General features: G+C 44.2%; 1 protein-coding gene across 1 annotated transcript in view; it reads right to left on the minus strand.

Annotated features, from left to right (window-relative positions):
- Window positions 1–18,494, minus strand: part of LOC126262266 (villin-1) — a 364,535-nt gene extending 346,041 nt beyond the window's left edge. Inside the window, exon 1 of the mRNA XM_049958769.1 lies at window positions 18,416–18,494. The gene's annotated coding sequence lies outside the window, so the exon portion shown is untranslated. The remainder of the gene's footprint in view (window positions 1–18,415) is intronic.
- Window positions 18,495–19,422: the final 928 nt, after the last annotated feature.

The following is a 19,422-nucleotide window of genomic DNA, read 5'->3' on the forward strand; positions in this document are numbered from 1 at the left end:
TCTCAATGAAAGACAGAAATTAAAACTCAAAAGCGGTGACGATAGAGACTTTCAAGCGCCTTCAACGCCATATAGATTCGTAACCACGACTGTTTTGAATCAAAACTGAGGCCCAGGAACCTCACAGATTCTTTAAAATGTAGAATCGCCTCCCTCATATGATTGTCAGGTACGTTAAAATACAATGAGAACGACTGAAATCACACACACACACACACACACACACACACACACACTTATCTGAAGAAAAAGTAAAACCTGCCTTTGCAGCCCACTTCATCATCCTCGTCACTGTAAACCGTAACTGGCGAGTAGATGTGTTGGAGAAGGAACAAGAAACTGTAAAACCGTCCACAAACGAGGAGCATTGCACAGGAACCTTATCTGTGACATTATACTGTTAATAGCTATGGCAAAGAGAAAACACCTCCCTCGAAAACATCAGTCTCCTGCTCAAAACTATATGACAACACATCACCAACTAGGTACCTAAAAGGCGTTTGGGTAAGAAGGTCCGAGGTGGCCACGAAAGCCCCATTGCTGAAGTTGACTGAGCATATTGTGCCTCCAAGTAGTGTTGTACGCGTTATTGATGGCGAAAAATTCCCCTATGCAATGGTGCTTACATAGGAAAGTCTGCTGGATAGTCGTCTCTAGCAGGGTCGAGTTACCGACAATGGAGCAATATCTCCTGAGTCCCCACTGAGAGCGGCCGTAGAGCTCCCTGGTCTCTAACATCCGGACCCGACGACGGCTTACCATTCGCTCCAAGGGCTTTCCTTCACAGTCCGTTAAGGCGACGTTCCGTAACTACGGGACCGAGCGAGGTGGCGCAGTGGTTAGCACACTGGACACGCATTCTGGAGGACGACGGTTCAATCCTGTCTCCAGCCATCCTGATTTAGGTTTTCCGTGATTTCCCTAAATCGTTTCAGGCAAATGCCGGGATGGCTCCTTTGAAAGGGCACGGCCGATTTCCTTCCCAATCCTTCCCTAACCCGAGCTTGCGCTCCGTCTCTAATGACCTCGTTGTCGACGGGACGTTAAACACTAACCACTACCACCAGTAACTACGGGGACACGTCGGTCCTTTCCTGTTTTGAGGATAGGTATCAAAATTGCCTCCCTCCACATTTTGGAAACCGTCCTGTCCGTCATATCGAATTAAAAGATTGGAGGGCAATTTCCTTCGTAGGTCTTTTAAAGGTGCACAGATTGCTGTAGGATATGGTTGTGACTGTCCACAGTACCAAGAGCATCAGACAGTGCCGAATCCAGCTCCAACAGGGTGAAAGGACATTGTGTGACTGAGAATTGTTGGTTCTGAAGTCCAAATCACAAGTCAGCACGGCGGCACGGTAGTGGCGGAACGCTGGATCCTAGCTGGTAATGGCAGTAGTCATCACAAAATGTTCTGCAATTGTTTGGGCGATGTTTGAACATTGTATGGAGATATTCCTGCTTCAGCACCGCTGTTAGAGGCAACCAACTGCATTTAAAGAAATCCTCCTGAGGGCTTCCCATGCGTTCTATTCCACTCCACTAGTTGTACGACAATCCAAGATCAGTGCTATGATCTTTTCTTGTCCTCCATGATTAGGCGTCGAACTTCGGCTTTCCTTACTTCAAAGCCTTCGAGGTTTTCCGCTGTTGGGAGACACCGAACCCGTCGCAGAGCCGCACGTCTGATGGGGTGGCTGAGCGACAATTATCTATCCACCGAGGTGCAGGCTGACACATAAGATGACCGGATGACTGCGGGATGGATAAGTCGGTGGCATGGTGGATCACACGTGTTATGTGGTTCACCCATTCCTGAACGCTGGCTTGGTGTTCAATCACAGCTAGCTGGCTGAAGAGTTGCCAGTTAGTTCTGCTGATCATCCATCTGGGTGGCTTCCTTTCAGGGACCGCTCCACCTGGTAGGTGGATCCAGACTGGGAAGTGGTCACTGGAATGAAGGTCATCAGTAAGCTATGGCTGAGCAAAATCTGCGAGGGCTACAAAGCAGAAGGAGAGGTCTATGGCTGAGCATGATAGCGTTGAAATGATTGGATTGCCCATGTTGAGAATACGCAGCTCATGAGACATCATGGGGCTCTCAAAAACTCGACCTCTGCAGCACTTAGAGTCTGAGTCCCATAATACAATACGAGCACTGAAGCCAGGAGGAGATATTGTCAGCGGAGATGGTCTAGGCCGGCCGGAGTGGCCGTGCGGTTCTAGGCGCTACAGTCTGAAACCGAGTGACCGCTACGGTCGCAGGTTCGAATCCTGCCTCGGGCATGGATGTGTGTGATGTCCTTAGGTTAGTTAGGTTTAATTAGTTCTAAGTTCTAGGCGACTGATGACCTCAGCAGTTAAGTCGCATAGTGATCAGAGCCATTTGAACCATTTGAGATGGTCTACAAGACCCACGAGAACGGCAGACTCTGTCACTTCCTGTGAGGGCAAACACTGAGAGCATATAGCGCTCTTTTGGCCCATGTTAACTTCGACGGTATGTGACTGAATGTCAGTAACCAAGTATAGAGCAGAGGAGTTGTGTGTGTTATTGAGAAACACAGCCACCCCACCTTCGTCCCTTTCCTCTTTCATGTCATCCTTATGATTTCTCTAAATCGCTTCAGGCAAATGCCGGGATGGTTCCTTTGGAAGGGCACAGCCGACTCCCTTCCTCATGCTTCCCTGGTCTGATGGGACTGATGACCTCGATGTTTCATCCCTTCCCTCTTTCATGTCATCCTTATGATTTCTCTAAATCGCTTCAGGCAAATGCCGGGATGGTTCCTTTGAAAGGGCACGGACGAACTCCCTTCCAGATGCTTCCCTAGTCTGATGGGACTGATGACCTCTCTGTTTGGTCCCTTCCCCCAAATCAACCAACCAACCAATCAGATCATCCTTGCAGTGGAGAGTATAGCCCGTAGCAAAGTAGCATCTGTAAGTTTAAAATGAGTACGTACAATTTGTGGTGCCCCTATTCAAAGACTACTCATTTCTGGTTAGAAATGCACCCATGAATTTAAGAACTTCATTGTGGCATTACATAAAAGCTATTAGACAAGCAAGAGAGGCCACTGTGAAGTGTACTTGTAACATTATTCAAAAACAGATACATCAATCCTTAAATGGGGTTTATCCTCATCGTAGTACTTTTTTTTGGTCAATGTTGGTATAATATTCGACGTGAAAAATCTACTAATAACATGCCAAATTAATAATTAATCTTCGTAGTGGTGTGAGCGTTCAAACTAACAGTGTTGTATTCCGAGGTGGTACGTTAACCCGAAATTCTGCGTACTCTGGATCTGTCTACACGATTTGTAATAAATCTGCATGGGTACATCACTTGCTAGGCGCATGTCGATAAGAATGTTTATTTACTAACATAGAATTAGTTTATTCATGACCAAAGCTATCCAAAACCCGACCAAATGCAAGTAGCATACCATTCGTCTGATCCCCTGACAAGACAAGGGGATCTCATGTCATTGCCAGGTAACTGGATAACACTGGAGTATTAAGTCACGAGGAAATATTTCGTACCTCTTTTACGAGGAAATATTTCTTACCTCTTTAAGCAATTCTATTACTCCTAATTGAGAACGCTAATAGTTCGAAAGTGATCCATCCCGACTTACATTCTTATCGCCAGAGACAGTCGAGTGCTGATAAGTTGTTCCGTCACGTCCGCCGTCTTCCATCGTTACCTATACAAGAGAGCCTTTGACTCACGTTGTTGTTCCTGGCATTTCGGCTGTCCCGTGCGAGGACGGTGTAGTTGTTGCCATGATGAATCAGCTACAGAACACATCACACCGTCAAATGCTGACTGTTGCCTACACTGCTACAGTGAGTGTTAAAGTAAAATGAACGCCACAATTGTCCTACAAGCTGTTGACGATATGGACACGAAATTTTCGGCATGAGACGATATGCAAGGAAATACACTGTGTGATCAAAAGTACCCCGACACTCCCAAAAACATACGTTTTTCATGTTAGGTGCATTGTGCTGCCACCTACTGCCAGGTACTCCGTATCAGCGACCTCAGTAGTCATTATAGATCGTGAGAGAGCAGAATCGGGCGCTCTGCGGAACTCACGGACTTCTAGCGTGGTCAGGTGATTGGGTGTTACTTGTGTCATATGTCTGTACGCAAGATTTCCACACTCCTAAACGTCCCTAGGTCCACTGTTTCCGATGTAACAGTGAAGTGTAAACGTGAAGGGACACGTGCAGTGTAAAAGCGTATAGGCCGACCTCGTCTGTTGACTGACAGAGACCGCCGACAGTTCAAGAGGGTTGTAATGTGTAGTAAGCAGACATCTATCCAGACCATCACACAAGAATTCCAAACTGCATCACGATCCACTGCAAGTACTATGACAGTTAGGAGGGAGGTGAGAAAACTTGAATTTCATGGTCGAGCTGCTGCTCATAAGTCACACATCAAGCCGGTAAGTACCAAACGACATCTCGCTTGGAGTAAGGAGCGTAAACATTGGACTATTGAACAGTGGAAAAACGTTTGGTGGAGTGACGTATCATGGTACACAATGTGGCGATCCGATAGCAGGATGTGGGTATGGCGAATGCCCGGTGAACCTCATCTGCCAGCGTGTGTAGTGCCAACAGTAAAATTTGAAGGCGGTAGTGTTACGGTGTGGTCGTCTTTTTCATGGAGGGGGCTTGCACCCCTTGTTGTTTTGTGTGGCACTATCACAACACAGGCCTACATTGATGTTTTAATCACCTTCTTGCTTCCCACTGTCGAAGAGCAATTCGGGGATGGCGATTGCATCTTTCAACACGATCGAGCACCTGTTCGTAATACACGGCCTGTGGCGGAGTGGTTACAAGACAATAACATTCCTATAATGGACTGTCCTGCACAGAGTCCCGACGTGAATCCTACAGAACACCTTTGCGATGTTTTGTGAAGCCGACTTCGTGCCAGGACTCACCGACCGACGTCGATGCTTCTCCTCAGTGCAGTACTCCGTGAAGAATGGGCTGCCATTCGCCAAGAAACCTTCCAGCACTTGACTAAACGTATGTCTGCGAGAACGGAAGCTGTCATCAAGGCTAAGGGTGGGTCAACACCATATTGAATTCCAGCATTACCGATGGAGGGCGGTACGAACTTGTAAGTCATTTTCAGCCAGGTATCCGGATACTTCTGATCACATAGTGTATGTATGCTGATTTGTGGCTAATATTCTCAACTATTTTGTGTCCAATATATCTCAAATAGGTTTTAACGCATTTGTGTAATTTATTTAACGGTCGCCGTAGTACTTGAAAATCAAAGTACACTGACAGAGCACGCGCTAGTTTTTAAATTGGCCTTTGAGTTCCTACAAATGCAGCCTTCCACAAATGCTCAGAAAGTTTTACACCAACTGAATATGTAGGAAGACTTGTGGGCTAGATCCAGGGGGAATGGGTTTTGAAAGAATGAATATTTTAAGCTAAAAAGAACTTACGTATTAAAACCATAATCAAAAGGAAGTCCGTCTGATCGAAAGCCTACGTCTTTGCACACATGTAAAAATCAAGACACTGGATAGTAATGATACACCCCCCCCCCCCCCCCCCCCAGCAATAGCAATGTACCTTGCTTGCCTCCAGCTTGGCATGCTGCCCACAAGGTGCTCGAGATACTGCTTCATGTCTCATTCTTCTACAGTATCCATCCTGAGGGGCAAACAGTATGTGAGAACAGTTCTTGCGATATCGTGCGCCAGTGGTCATCAAACGTTTTTACTTAGCAGCCAATACTGACATCGAGAGGCGGCAACTCGGGCCGCATATGCACCGATATTATCTTAAAATGGTAACCTACATAAATTACAATGCTATGAGTACCCAATAGACTAGCTATACTAAGAGGACGGTAAGTTGGCTACCAGCCCCCCCACCCCTCCACCCCCCCTGCGGTCCCCCGGTACTGATCGTTTCAAGTCGGCACGACTCGAAAAACTTCATGTAGACTGTTCTCTGTTTCAGATTGCTGCTACTTTCAGCGACCCCAAAGTTGTGACACTGTAACTGCCTAACGATGTGTCGTTGTGTTGTCTGTGTGAGCAGGTAAGTAACTGATTAATAAAAGTAACTGTACATATATTTAAATGTATTATGCAAACTGAGACACTATAGCAAACGTTTATTGCTTTGAGCGTCATTTTTCTTCTACTCATTGCGTTGTATTAAAGCAGCCTATATTTAATTTTGTATTCCTTGCAAAAAATATGCACCTTATTTGAAGATGAGGGTCATTGTAATGCGCAATCACGAATCCGTTTTACTTCCTTTTGAAATTGATACCGTAGCTTCTGATCAGTACGAGACACTCACAGCCGGCCGTGAGTTGTCAGTACCGGAAGACAAGCAGTAAAACATCCCCCCTCCTACAAGTTCTAACTCCGCAGTGGCCGCGCTACTTAGACCTCAGCCCCTGAGATCAACGGCAGCTTTACTTAGTTCACGGCTGAATGCACCGACGCCACTTAAAAATTAAGCACATCTTAAAATATTACTGTCTCTGTAAGTATTTTTGTTCCTTACTGAACAGGAACACTACACTCTTCAGAAACTCTTAACCTTAGTTGACGTTTTTGGATTTGGCTGTTAGTTGCAACATGCATATTATTATGAAATACCTCTGAGAACCGACGGCCATACGAATACTTCATTCGGGCCAGATGTGGGCCGCGATTCGTAGCTTGACGACCACTGCCGTAGAACATGTCATTCGGTTGTTTCCTACCTCCATGGTTGAAACTGTTCGCGTGTTTTGCACAGTGAACGAGAGCATTATCACCTTGAAAGAAGAATCTGTCACTAGAACGTTGTGTGCAGGGCTGGAAAATAGTCTGGAGGACCCTGTCCCGAAACTGATCAGCCCTCAAATTTTCCTTCACAGCGATGAGAGACGTCCAATATCCACACATGGCATCAGTTTCAAACGTAACTGACCCAAGTCGTTTCTGAAGCTGTAGGACTGCATTCCCAAGTTGTCCATTTTTACATGTCCTCGTCCACAATCTTCTACGCTGTTCATTAGGTATTAGGAAAGTACTGCATTCATTGGTGACAGAATCTGACGCCACTGATCCAGATTCCTGCTCAGTGTTCCCTTGTCTATTTCCTTCACATAGTGTAGTACTGGTGAGGAGGGGGAGGGTTACTTACTGTTCGTAATCAACACCAAGAGGATAAATTGGTCGTGTGAAAATGGTTGCGCACTGTTTAGGTCAACACAGCGCTCCCATTAGCCTCCGTTTTTTTAAAGTTATCAGTCTTCTGGTTGCTTTGATGTCGCCCGCCACGAATTTCTCTCTTCTGCCAACCTCTTCATCTCGTAGTAGCACTTGTACCCTACGAGCTCAATTATTTCTCGTATGTATGTCAATCTCTGTCTTTCCCTACAGTTTTTACCCTCTACTGCTCCCCCTAGTACCGAGGAAGTTATTCCCTGATGTCTTAATAAATCTCCTATCATCCTATCCCTTCTTCTTGCAGGTGTTTACAATATGTTTCTTTCTTCGGCGATTAACTCTTCACCTCATTCTTTACGTGCTCAGTCCACCAAATTTTCAACATCATTCTGTAGCGCCACGTTTCAAACGCTTCGATTCTCTTCCATTCTGTTTCTCTCAGTAACGACGATCCATGTCATACGGTGCTATACTTCAAACGCATATTCTTAGAAATTTCTTCTTCAGGCGAAGGCCGATGTTTGATACTGGTATTCTCCTTTTGGCCAAGAATTTGTCTGTACTAATCAGCTTTTTATGTCTTACTTGCGTCGTCCGTCATGTGATATTTTTGTTCCAATTCCTTAACTTCGTCTATTTCGTGGAGACCAATTTTGATGGTAAGTTTATCGTTAATCTCATTTCTACTACTTCTCAATATTATCGACTTTCTTCGGTTTACTCTCAGACTGTTCATTCCCTTCAACACGTCCTGTAGTACTACTTCAGTTTCCAACAGGATAGCATGACGTCACCGGATATTTTTTCCCACTGAATTTTAATCCAACACCTGAACCTTCCTTGCAATTCCATCATTGGATCTTGTAGACTGAATAGTATAGGGGAAAGACTACGTCGTATCTCACATTTTTTTTCATCTGTGCATTTCGTTCTTGGTCTTCCAAACTTATTGTTCCTTGTTGGTATTTGTACGTATTCCCCATTTCCGTCTTTCCCTGTAACTTACTACTCTTTTTCTCAGTATTTGTAACATCTTGTACCACTTTATATCGTCAGATGCTTTTTCTCTAAGTAAACAAGTCCTATGAACATATGTTTATTTTCATTAAGTCTTGTTTTCATTACCAAGTTCTGAATAAGATCTGCTTCTCTGCTACCTTCGTCTTTACGCAAATCAGACTGATCACCATCCAATAGCTCCTCTATTTTCTTTTCCTGCTTTTGTATATTTTGTCAGTAGCTTGGGTGCATGTCCTGTTAAATTGATTGTGCGGCCGTTCTCGCACTTATCTACCCTTGCCATTTTGGGGATCGTGTTGCTAACATATTGTAGAAAGTCTGATGGTATATCTTCGGTTTCATGAATTCTGCATACCAGGTTGAATAGTCGTGCGATTGGCTCTTCTCCAAACGATGTTAGAAAATCAGGTGGAACATAAATTGTACCATCTGCCTTACATGAACGGAAGTCTTCCAAAGCTCCGTTAAACTCTGAGTAGTAGTGAATTCCGTATGCCGTTCACATCGACTCCCATTTGTTTCTTCTGTCACGTCATTTAGACAAGTCATTTCTCTTTAGAGAACTTCAATGCATTATTTCCAACGATCCGCTCTCTTCTATGCGTTTAACAATGGAGTTTCCATTGCACTCTCAATGCTGACGTCCTAGACTTCAATTTCACCGAAGGCTGTTTTGACTTTGCTATGTGCTGAATCAATCCTTCCGACGACCGTTTCTTTTGCGTTTTCTTCGCATTTTTCCTATAGCCATTTCGCTTTGGCTTCTCTGCACTTCCTGTTCATTTCGTTCCTAAATGAACTATATTTCTGTATTCCTAAATTTCCGTTAACATTATTCTAGTCCCTCCTTTAAACCATCAATTGAAGTGTTTTTCCTATCCCCCCCAAGGTTTCTTCGAGTACCTTCCTTGTACATATATTCGCCTGTCCAACTTCAGTGATTGCCCTTTTTAGCCATGTCCATTCCTTTTCAGCTGAATTACCTACTATCGTATTCATTACCGCAGTATCTACTGAATCAGAGAACTTCAAACACAACTCATCATTCCTCAATAGCTCTGCAGCCTATTACTTTCCAAACTGATTATTCCTGACGAGTCTCTCAAACTTCAGCCTACTCTTCATCATGACTCATTCGAGTGTACAGCAGTGGAAATCAGTATAAAAGCACGGGTGTTTGTAGTAAAACATGTCGACAGACTGGGCAGCGTACATAACCACCATCGCCAGTTAATGATTGGAGACCAGCACGCACCAACTGCACTGAGAATGCAGCTCAACGATTCCTTTGAGGCTATTTAGAGAAAGTGGTTTTCGATCTAAAAATAACTGCGTAAGTCATGAGGGTGGTACAAAACTATTTGAGTGATCTATAATGGTAAAAAGTAAGTTTCCAATACTTAAAATTTTCCCCATTCGACTTCAAAATAATTTTACAATAGTTAGATTAAATAAGACGGCTTCTGTCGTAATCAAATTATGTCGATTCTAAGTCGAAGAGAGGAAGTTTGAATATAAATCTCGCATGTAACCGAAATAATCACACAACGGTATAGTCTGTAAACAACAAAAGAAAAATAAAGGAAGGAAAATTGGGTTTAATGTACCGTCGACATCGAGGTCATTAGAGACGGAGCAGAAGCTCGGATTGTATCAGGGATGAGGGAGGAAATCGGCCCTGCCCTTTTCAAAGGAATCCTCCCGGCACTTGCCTGGAGCAGTTTAAGGAAATCATGGAAAAGCTAAATGTGGATGTTCCGACACGAGCCTGAACCGTCGTCCTCCCGAATGCGAGTCCAGTATGCTAACTACTGCGCCACCTCGCTCGGTGTAAACAACTCATTCCCGAACTGACGAAAATTATAACACGTATGCCGTAAAACTGACGGATTAAAGAATTTAAGATGTAAATGCTATATTCAGGACATTTGAGTCAAATGAAAATCACAGTCGTATCCGTGTAGATCACTGCAGAAATAATAGAAACATCTGTAATATCGTATGGTTTTTACTTGACAGCATTATCCCATTAACTTTACTATACCAATGTCAATCTGTCTTTCTCATTTTTTCGATTCATGTTAACGTTCACTGTGAAACGTATTCGTGGCCGAAGTCAGCATGCACAAAACACATTTCGTTGTAAACACAGCGTAGGAGGCACTGTTCCGGCAGAAATATGCCTCAGCTATAACGCTTTTCCCGACTACTTTCAGGACAAGTTCTATTCTAAAAATAGACATATTGTATGTCGCTGTACTGCTCTTTATATTGACTATCGGATGAAATTGTATTGGTACAATTTTTAGAAAAATGAGTCATACTTGATATATATATTCATCACTTGTGCTCAACATTCGTAACTGTCGAGACATCGAAGCAAGTACTCGCCGGTTACGTTCTATCATTTGGTGAAAAAGTTGTTTCGATATCTTGAACGGTTCATGAAATATTAGGTGCTCCCATTTCTCATGGACCACTGTGCATGGTGTGTTGACTCATATCCAGATTAAGTTGCGGTAATATTTTGTGGCTTTTGGAATTGTCTGATCTGCTGTGATTTTTCTATTGCTTTTTCTTTTCGTGAAACAGACTTGAGGGAAGAAATGTTAGAACTTATGATCACATTAAGCTTGAAGGCATTATAAATGGAACACCAAATGGGGTTGGCTATGGTCGGGGGAAGGAACCGGCCATAGCCTTGAAGTGATTTAGGAAGGAGGATTTAAAATGCAGACTGGAAATAGCCAAGGCAAACTTTTCCGAAGAAAGCGGAACTTGTTTTCATCGAACATAAATGTGACTATTAGTAAGTATTTTATGAAAGAGTGTGTGTGGAATGAAGCATTAAATGGAAAAGAAAAATAGATAATAACAGTACAGCCGGCCGGTGTGGTCGAGCGGTTCTAGGCGCTTCAGTCTGAAACCGCGCGACCGCTACGGTCGCAGGTTCGAATCCTGCCTCGGTCATCGATGTGTGTGATGTCCTTAGGTTAGTTAGGTTTAAGTAGTTCTAAGTTCTAGAGGACTGATGACATAAGATGTTAAGTCCCATAGTGCTCAGAGCCATTTGAGCCATAACAGTACAGAGAAGAAGAGCATCGAAGCTTCCGAAATGTGGTGCTACAGAAAAATGCCGATGATTAGATCGGATAGCTAATGAAGAGGTGCTGAATCGAATCAGGGAGGAAATAATTTTGTATCACAGGTTGACTAAAAGAAGGGAGATGTTGGTGGGACATGTCACGAGGCATCAAAGATTCAGTGTTGTCAATGGAGGGAAATAAACAAATGTAGGAGGGCCCGAGGGTTGACAACGGTTTACGGTTTCAAACGGATACAGATTGTAAATAAACAGTTTCACAAAGAACCCGCTGAGTGCAAGGTCGAGAAATGCCCACGATGTTTACGACATTCGACGCCCCACGTACTACTGGCCGCTAATGGCAACAGGGGGCGGAACTGGAGGTACGCAATGGTGAGCACAGCATGAGGCTAGGGAGCGTAGTTGTTTAACTGCTTAGTCGACGAGTAACTCACAAAAGTGCTACAGTGCTAGTGGTGTTGATACAAAGCAGAGCAATGGCAACGATAAATAACGCAAACATTGCATTATATCTACAACAGTTTCCGAAGGTGACATTTCGTCAGAAGTGAACCCAAGGAACTTCGCAGAGTGAGAAAGAAGTGGCAGGTGAAATATTACCGTTTCTACAAGATGAATCAGCGGAATGTGTGGTGTCTCATACGCTTGACTGTGCAGACAATGTACATGAAGAATACAATGATGACGATACGTGCTTAACAAGTGAAAGTGGTTCTGAAACAGGTGTCGAGCCATGTAGTTCATCATCCTTGTCGGACAGAGAGCCACATATCCTGTCCCCAGAGAATCGTAGTAGAGGACAATCATTGTCCAAGGAGTGGGTACTAAACATGATATCGTTCATGAAAGATCATCCGCAGCATACTAAAAAACAATTATGAATAGATTTTGAATAAGTCCGCAGCAATATGACCGTTTAGTACACAAGAAAAATTACAGATATACAAGTGAGGACAAGGCGCTCTTCTTACAGCAGCTGGTGTTGGCACGTTTCAAGGATGCTCGATGCAATTTCAGGATGTGCCTGATAATGAAGTACTACGTAATGCACATCAAACTGCGCGCGACATAGATTAGAGTGATATCAAGGGAAGCAGTGGATGGTTTCATAACTTCAAACAGTGATACAGAACTAGAGGACCTAAGAAAATGAAATTTCAAACAAAGTTTCAACTTGACGATGCGCACCAAAGTCCGGAATCGTCCCAAAAATGCGTAGATGAGATAAACAAACTTATCTCTTCGTTCAGTAAGGAATTTGTTTTCAACTGTGATCAATTGGTATTTGAAGAGGAAATGCGTATGTAGTCTGGAGATTAGAGGTACCAAGAGAGTTGCATCAAGATCAAATGGTTCAAATTGCTCCAAGCACTATGAGACTTAACATCTGAGGTCAGCAAAAAATGGTTCAAATGGCTCTGAGCACTATGGGACTTAACATCTATGGTCATCAGTCCCCTAGAACTTAGAACTACTGAAACCTAACTAACCTAAGGACATCACACAACACCCAGCCATCACGAGGCAGAGAAAATCCCTGACCCCGCCGGGAATCGAACCCAGGAACCCGGGCGTGGGAAGCGAGAACGCTACCGCACGACCACGAGATGCGGGCTGAGGTCAGCCGTCCGATAGAATTAGAACTTCTTAAGCCTGACTAACCTAAGGATATCACACACATCCATGCCCGAGGCAGGATTCGAACCAGCTACCGTAGCAACAGCGCGGTTCCGGACCGAAGCGCCTAGAACCGCTCGGCCACAGCGGCCGACGCATCAAGATCAACTAACATCGATACCTTAACACATTCGTATACAATGATGCCGATTGTTAATCTGGATGGTAAATTGGCTGGAAAGTTATTTATTGTGCTGTGAGAAGTTGAAGGTGCTCTGCCCTCTACGATTCTTTCTCGTGTGCGTGATCTTGCAGGGATAGTAGGGAATATTTACGTCACAAAAAGCAAGAGTGGAAAAATGGGTGTGAGGGAATTACAACTATGGTATGGGCACTGCTTTTGGCCAATAGCTGGTCAAAATAATTTGCTTTTGCTTGAATTCTGGTCTGTGTAAAAATCTTACTCCTTTAGAGCTTCCTGAAAAGTTTACGACATGGCAGTTCGTACCACCTAGAACCACTGGGCAAACTCAGCCTCTAGATATTTGTTTCTTCTGTGCCTGTAAAACATACTACCACACTATCTGTAGCTACGCTTTAAAGGATAGCCAGTTTCACTATAAGCTCTTATGACAAACTGTTTCGCATTCGGTTGCGTGCTATCACATTCCATCATTTCTCATCACCCCATTACACCAACATGCTTCTACATACATTCTTTACGAGAGAATTCCTAGCTGAACGTCCTGCACGGTTTGTAACTCTCAAGGAGTTTGCCTTCGATCTTGATGATGTGAACCTTTGTGATCACTGTGTTGCGCCATTTTTCATTCGGTGTTCAAATTGCAAGTTAATGGTTCGTTTGAACGTTTCTTGAATGTCGATTATGTCCATTTTGTGAAATGTAATACATACATTATATAGAAAGCTGATCTCTGCACCTCTCAGACATTCATTTTCAGTCGTGCACATGGTAAGTCATTAGCAGCTAATATTTTTACTGCCATAATTTTTGATACAACACTTTCAAATGAGCCTTACTGAAAGCTGAACTTGCGACCTCGCACTCAAGGGGTTCCTTGTTAGGGGTAACGACGATAACACAAAGAATATGATGCTGGAATGTACTGATTTTGAACTCATGGAGTCGGAAATATGTCCTTGAGAACATATGGTTTTAAAGGATGTAGCGAGGTCGATCGGACACTGAGATGCAGCCATTAGGAAACTGTAACAGCAACTTTATGCTGGATAAACGGAGTGTGGTACGTATGCAAGAAGTCGCATTTTCCTGTGCAGTGTCGAAACACTCCAGCTAAGAGGTCACATTCGCACCAACGACAGAGAGGTTCAGTGGTGTACATTCCGCTTTTAACCTGCCCATGCTTGCCTGTTAGCCAGATAGGCAAGCACTGCACGTCATGAGTAGAATGAACAGGTTGCTTTACCCCCATTCAAGCCAAGCTACGCCCAACCCAAGGAGGCTAAACGAGTCTCACTCGCCTGCCCGTCTTCCCGCGGTGCTACGCTGCGTAGCAGTTTATACTGTACGCTTTCACTGTGGTGTTATGAGTAGGGCACGGAAGTTGATGAAATCTTTTTTTTACGCGACTATCACAAGACGCATCTCAGTGAAATACATATTCATTTAGGGGCATTGTAGGCCAGAAAATGGCCGATTCCATTTATCCTTTTCCTTCCTTTTCGGTGCATTTCGGGCTTATTTATTTATTTCGCTACGATCAGTTTTCTCTTCAACTTCATCCTCTTTCGCCTAGAACTGGCTATTCTTAATTGGAACCATCATAAGGTCACCTCTCATACGTGTTTGCGTAGTAAGCACAATCGCTTCTGAAAACTGATATCATTTGCACCTAAGAAACTGAGGATGTCTATTGTGCTGCAACGCCAACTAAAGTAAGGTTTTAGAAGTCTAGTTTATGTAACCTTAGTGTTCTCCAGCCAAATATGACCCCAGGTAAACAAATTTTAATTACTTTTTCCAGGAAGTGTATTGCCGGCTCGCTGAATTCATTGTAAGTGGCCAAAATAGTTCAGTTTAAGTTTCGCAAATGAATTTTAGGAAACTTGAAATTCATTATTCATATTATGTTGATCTAAAAAAAATAATTTCTGAAAGAGGACTCTTCTCTTTCATACTAAGCTTTCTTCCACTACGTTTCATACCACCAGACTCTGGTTTTTTATGTCTACTGAGCTGTTACCAAATGGCCTCAGGTGCTTAGCACACATTTCCAGACACTTGTAAGCCATCAAGTCTTTGTCCTCTTTCAAAATATTTATGTAGTGAGGAAACGGCTGGTCAGATTTTCAACTTTCTACGCAATTTCCTCTGCGAAACACATACCGATTTATTTGAAACTACCTAACAAACAAACGACAACATTTCCCCTGGTGGATTCCGGCTCTGTTTCGTGACTGGTATACAGGGTGTCCGATAAGTCACTCCCTATTTTTAAAGAATTACAATTTCCTTACTTATGAACCAATTTTCTTAGAACCACTTTTGTTAGAAACAGCACTTCTTGGCGTTGTGTTTAACATCATTTTTCTTTTGTTTTAGTTGGAAAATGTCGCCAGTGTTGACTGTGCAAGAACGGGCCAAAATTGCAGCTCGTTATGAGATCTGGGATCTGTGGTACGAGCACAAAGGTACTGCAAGGCTGAACGAGGGAGCCATACAGCACTGGATGCAAAAAACAGTTGAAAATTGCCATTTCAAATCGCTAACAATAGGGCGTGTTGCCGATGCAAGAAGATCAGGAAGACCATGAACTACGAGGACACCAGAGAATATTGACAGAGTTCTTGAAATGTTCGTAAGGAGCCCTAAGAAATTACCACTGCGTCAATAATCTCGAGAAAGCAGTCTTTCACGTTACGCAGTTGCATCGATTCTTAATAAAATCTTACTTCAACGCCACGGAAGCCACATTATGTGCAGCAATTGTTTCCTGATGACTGTTGCAGAAGATTGGAATTTGGAGAAATTTTCTTGGGTTGGAAGATGATTGTTCTGAACTTTTTGAGAACATACTGTGGACCGATGAGGCAGTTTTCCACATTGGATGATTTGTAAACAGACGTAACTGCCGTTACTGATCAACCGAAAACCCACACGAAAGTGTTGAAAAAGCACAAGGGTGTCCGAAGTAGGGTGTGGAATCATATCATCCGAAGTTGTTGGTCCTTTCTTTCTGCGGAACACATGGAATGGCGAAAGTTACCTGGAAATGCTGCAACATAGTGTATGGCCAGTAATTTCGCAATGGAGAACAACCCACAGCTTCACTTCACGAAGGATGAGGCACATTTTTTTCCCAGGTCGTTGAGTTGGCAGACGCACATGAGTGGCCTGCCCTGCAATTTTTTTTCTCTGGGGCTGGGCTGAGGAGAAGGTTTACAAGAGAAAACCACTGAACTGGGATGAATTGGAAGTAATAATATCCGATGTGTTAGCCAATCTTCCACCTAATATGTTACATGCAGCAGTATCGCACGTACCAGTCCGTTTAAGAAAATGCGTAGAGAGTACTGGAGCTTATGAGGAGGTTTAAAATAACATTAAACACAACCTCAGGGAGTGCTGTTTCTTATAAAAGTAGGCCTAAGAAAACTGGCTCATAAATGAGGAAATTATAACTGTTTAAAAGTAGGGAGTGACTTATCAGACACCCTGTATGTTCCCCAATTCTTAATTTCTCCTCAGTCACCTTTGAGCCTGTTTTGTTCAGTTGGCTGCCCCCACTGTTATGATAAATGAGCTGCAGTGAAAGTACCTACGCATACATATACACTACTGGCCATTAAAATTGCTACACCAAGGAGAAATGGAGACGATAAACGGGTATTCACTGGACAAATATCTTATACTAGAACTGACATGTGATTAAATTTTCAATCAATTTGGGTGCATAGATCCTGGGAAAGCAGTACCCAGAACAACCACCTCTGGCCGTAATAACGGCCTTGATACGCCTGGACATTGAGTCAAACAGAGCTTGGATGGCGTGTACAGGTACAGCTGCCCATGCAGCTTCAACACGATACCACAGTTCATGAAGAGTAGTGACTGGCTTATGTGACGAGCCAGTTGCTCGGCCACCATTGACAAGACGTTTTCAATTGGTGAGAGATCTGGAGAATGTGCTGGCCTGGGCAGCAGTCGAACATTTTCTGTTTCCAGAAAGGCCCGTACAGGACCTGCAACATGCTGTCGTGCATTATCCTGCTGAAACGTAGGGTTTCGCAGGGGTCGAAAGAAGGGTAGAGCCACGAGTCGTAACACATCTGAAATGTATCGTCCACTGTTAAAAGTGCCGTCAATGCGAACAAGAGGTGACAGAGACGTGTAACCAATGTCGCCCCATACCATCACGCCGGGTGATACGCCAGAATGGCGATGACGAATACACGCTTCCAATTTGCGTTCACCGTGATGTCGCCAAACACGGATGCGACCATCGTGATGCTGTAAACAGAACCTGGATTCATCCGAAAAAATGACGTTTTGCCATTCGTGCACCCAGGTCCGTCGTTGAGTACACCATCGCCGGCGCTCCTGTCAGTGACGCAGCGTCAAGGGTAACCGCAGCCACGGTCTCCGAACGTCGTCGAACTGTTCGTGCAGATGCTTGTTGTCTTGCAAACGTCCCCATCTGTTGACTCAGGGATCGAGACGTGGCTGCACGATCCGTTACAGCCATGCGGATAAGGTGCCTGTTATCTCGACTGCTAGTGATACGAGACCGTTGGGATCCAGCACGGCGTTCCGTATTACCCTCCTGAACCCGCCGATTCCATATTCTGCTAAGAGTCATTGGATCTCTATCAACGCGAGCAGCAATGTCGCGATACAATAAACCGCATTCGCGACAGGCTACAATCCGACCTTTATCAAAGTCGGAAACGTGATGGTACGCATTTCTCCTCCTTATACCAGGCATCACAACAACATTTCACCAGGCAACGCCAGCCAACTGCTGTTTGTGTATGAGAAATTGGTTGGAAACTTTCCTCATGTCAGCACGTTGTAGGTGTCACCACCGGCGCCAACCTTGTGTGAAAGCTCTGAAAAGCTAATCATTTGCATATCACACCATCTTCTTCCTGTCGGTTAAATTTCGCTTCTGCAGGACGTCATCTTCGTGGTGTAGCAATTTTAATGGCCAGTAGTGTAGCTATTCTGTAAGCACGTTGGATGAATAGCACAACAACCTGTTGTGAGGTGCAGCAGGCTCAACGGGTCCCGCGGAGCTTACTAGGTTTGCGGAAACCCGGGTAGGCCTGCTTTAAGCACTGAGCTTCAGCACGCGTGTAGTCTTGTGTCTCCGTTGCGGCAGATTAGAGCTGCTATGATGGCTGCGCCGGAGATAGGGGCGGGCAGGCTGGAAGGAGAATCTGTGCAGCTCAGGTCGAGACTCACCAGTGCCGGCGCAGAGGAGAGGAGACTCCAGGCCGCGGCGAGCACGCTGGCGGTGGCAGTGGCGGTGGCGCTGCGCTGGAGGCCGCGGCTGGACTGACTTCCAGCCAAGGCCGGCCGGTTCCCTCACCTCACCTCGCCTCACCTCACAGCGATTTGCGCTCCCGCTTCGCTTCCTCCACTCGACACGGTCGCTATCACGCTCAGTACGTAAGGATCGACGGAGTACCACCTCCTCCGGAATGCGTCGCGGACAATGACTAGAAGTTGTCGCTACAGTGACAACTTCATCCGTAATTGCTCCCTTCTCGTACGAAAAAAATAAAGAAATAGGGTTTACCGTAACGTCGACGAGGACACTAGAGACAGCACACGCTCGGATTGCGGAAGTATAAAAATACGACTGAATTTTCTCACTTTGAGAAGACAGAAGGAGCAATCTGTTTACTCTCTAAAAATATCCTAAAGCCAAAATAGCATAAATATATCTCTATTTAAAACAAATGGTTTCGACAGAATTTGCTGTCATCTTCAGCTCTTAAAAAACCATTTTGTTATGAAACATTTTTAGGTTGGAGTCACACCAAGTTTTCACGTGGATAGAAAAACGGCACATTACAAAACTTTTTTCGTAACTAAAAAATTTAAAAACGTAAAGCGACTTGTGCAATTTGCATTGTCCATATACGAGGGTTAAAACTTAAATAGTGGTAACTATTTATTCACAACCGATAGAAAAGAGTAACATGTTTGCACCTGTTACTGTCCTTCAAAGCCGGCTTTGGTGGCCGAGCGGTTCTAGGCACTTCAGACTGGACCAGCGCGACCGCTACCGTTGCAGGTTCGAATCCTGCCTCGGGCATGGATGTGTGTGTCGTCCTTAGGTTAGTTAGGTTTAAGTAGTTCTAAGTTCTAGGGGGCTGATGACCTCAGATGTTAAGTCCCATAGTGCTCAGAGCCATTTGAACCACTTTTTTGTCCTTCAAAGTAGTCACCAGCGTTGTGTAGAA

Source organism: Schistocerca nitens, chromosome 6 (assembly GCF_023898315.1).
Source record: "Schistocerca nitens isolate TAMUIC-IGC-003100 chromosome 6, iqSchNite1.1, whole genome shotgun sequence".
Classification (NCBI taxonomy): Eukaryota; Metazoa; Arthropoda; class Insecta; order Orthoptera; family Acrididae; genus Schistocerca; species Schistocerca nitens.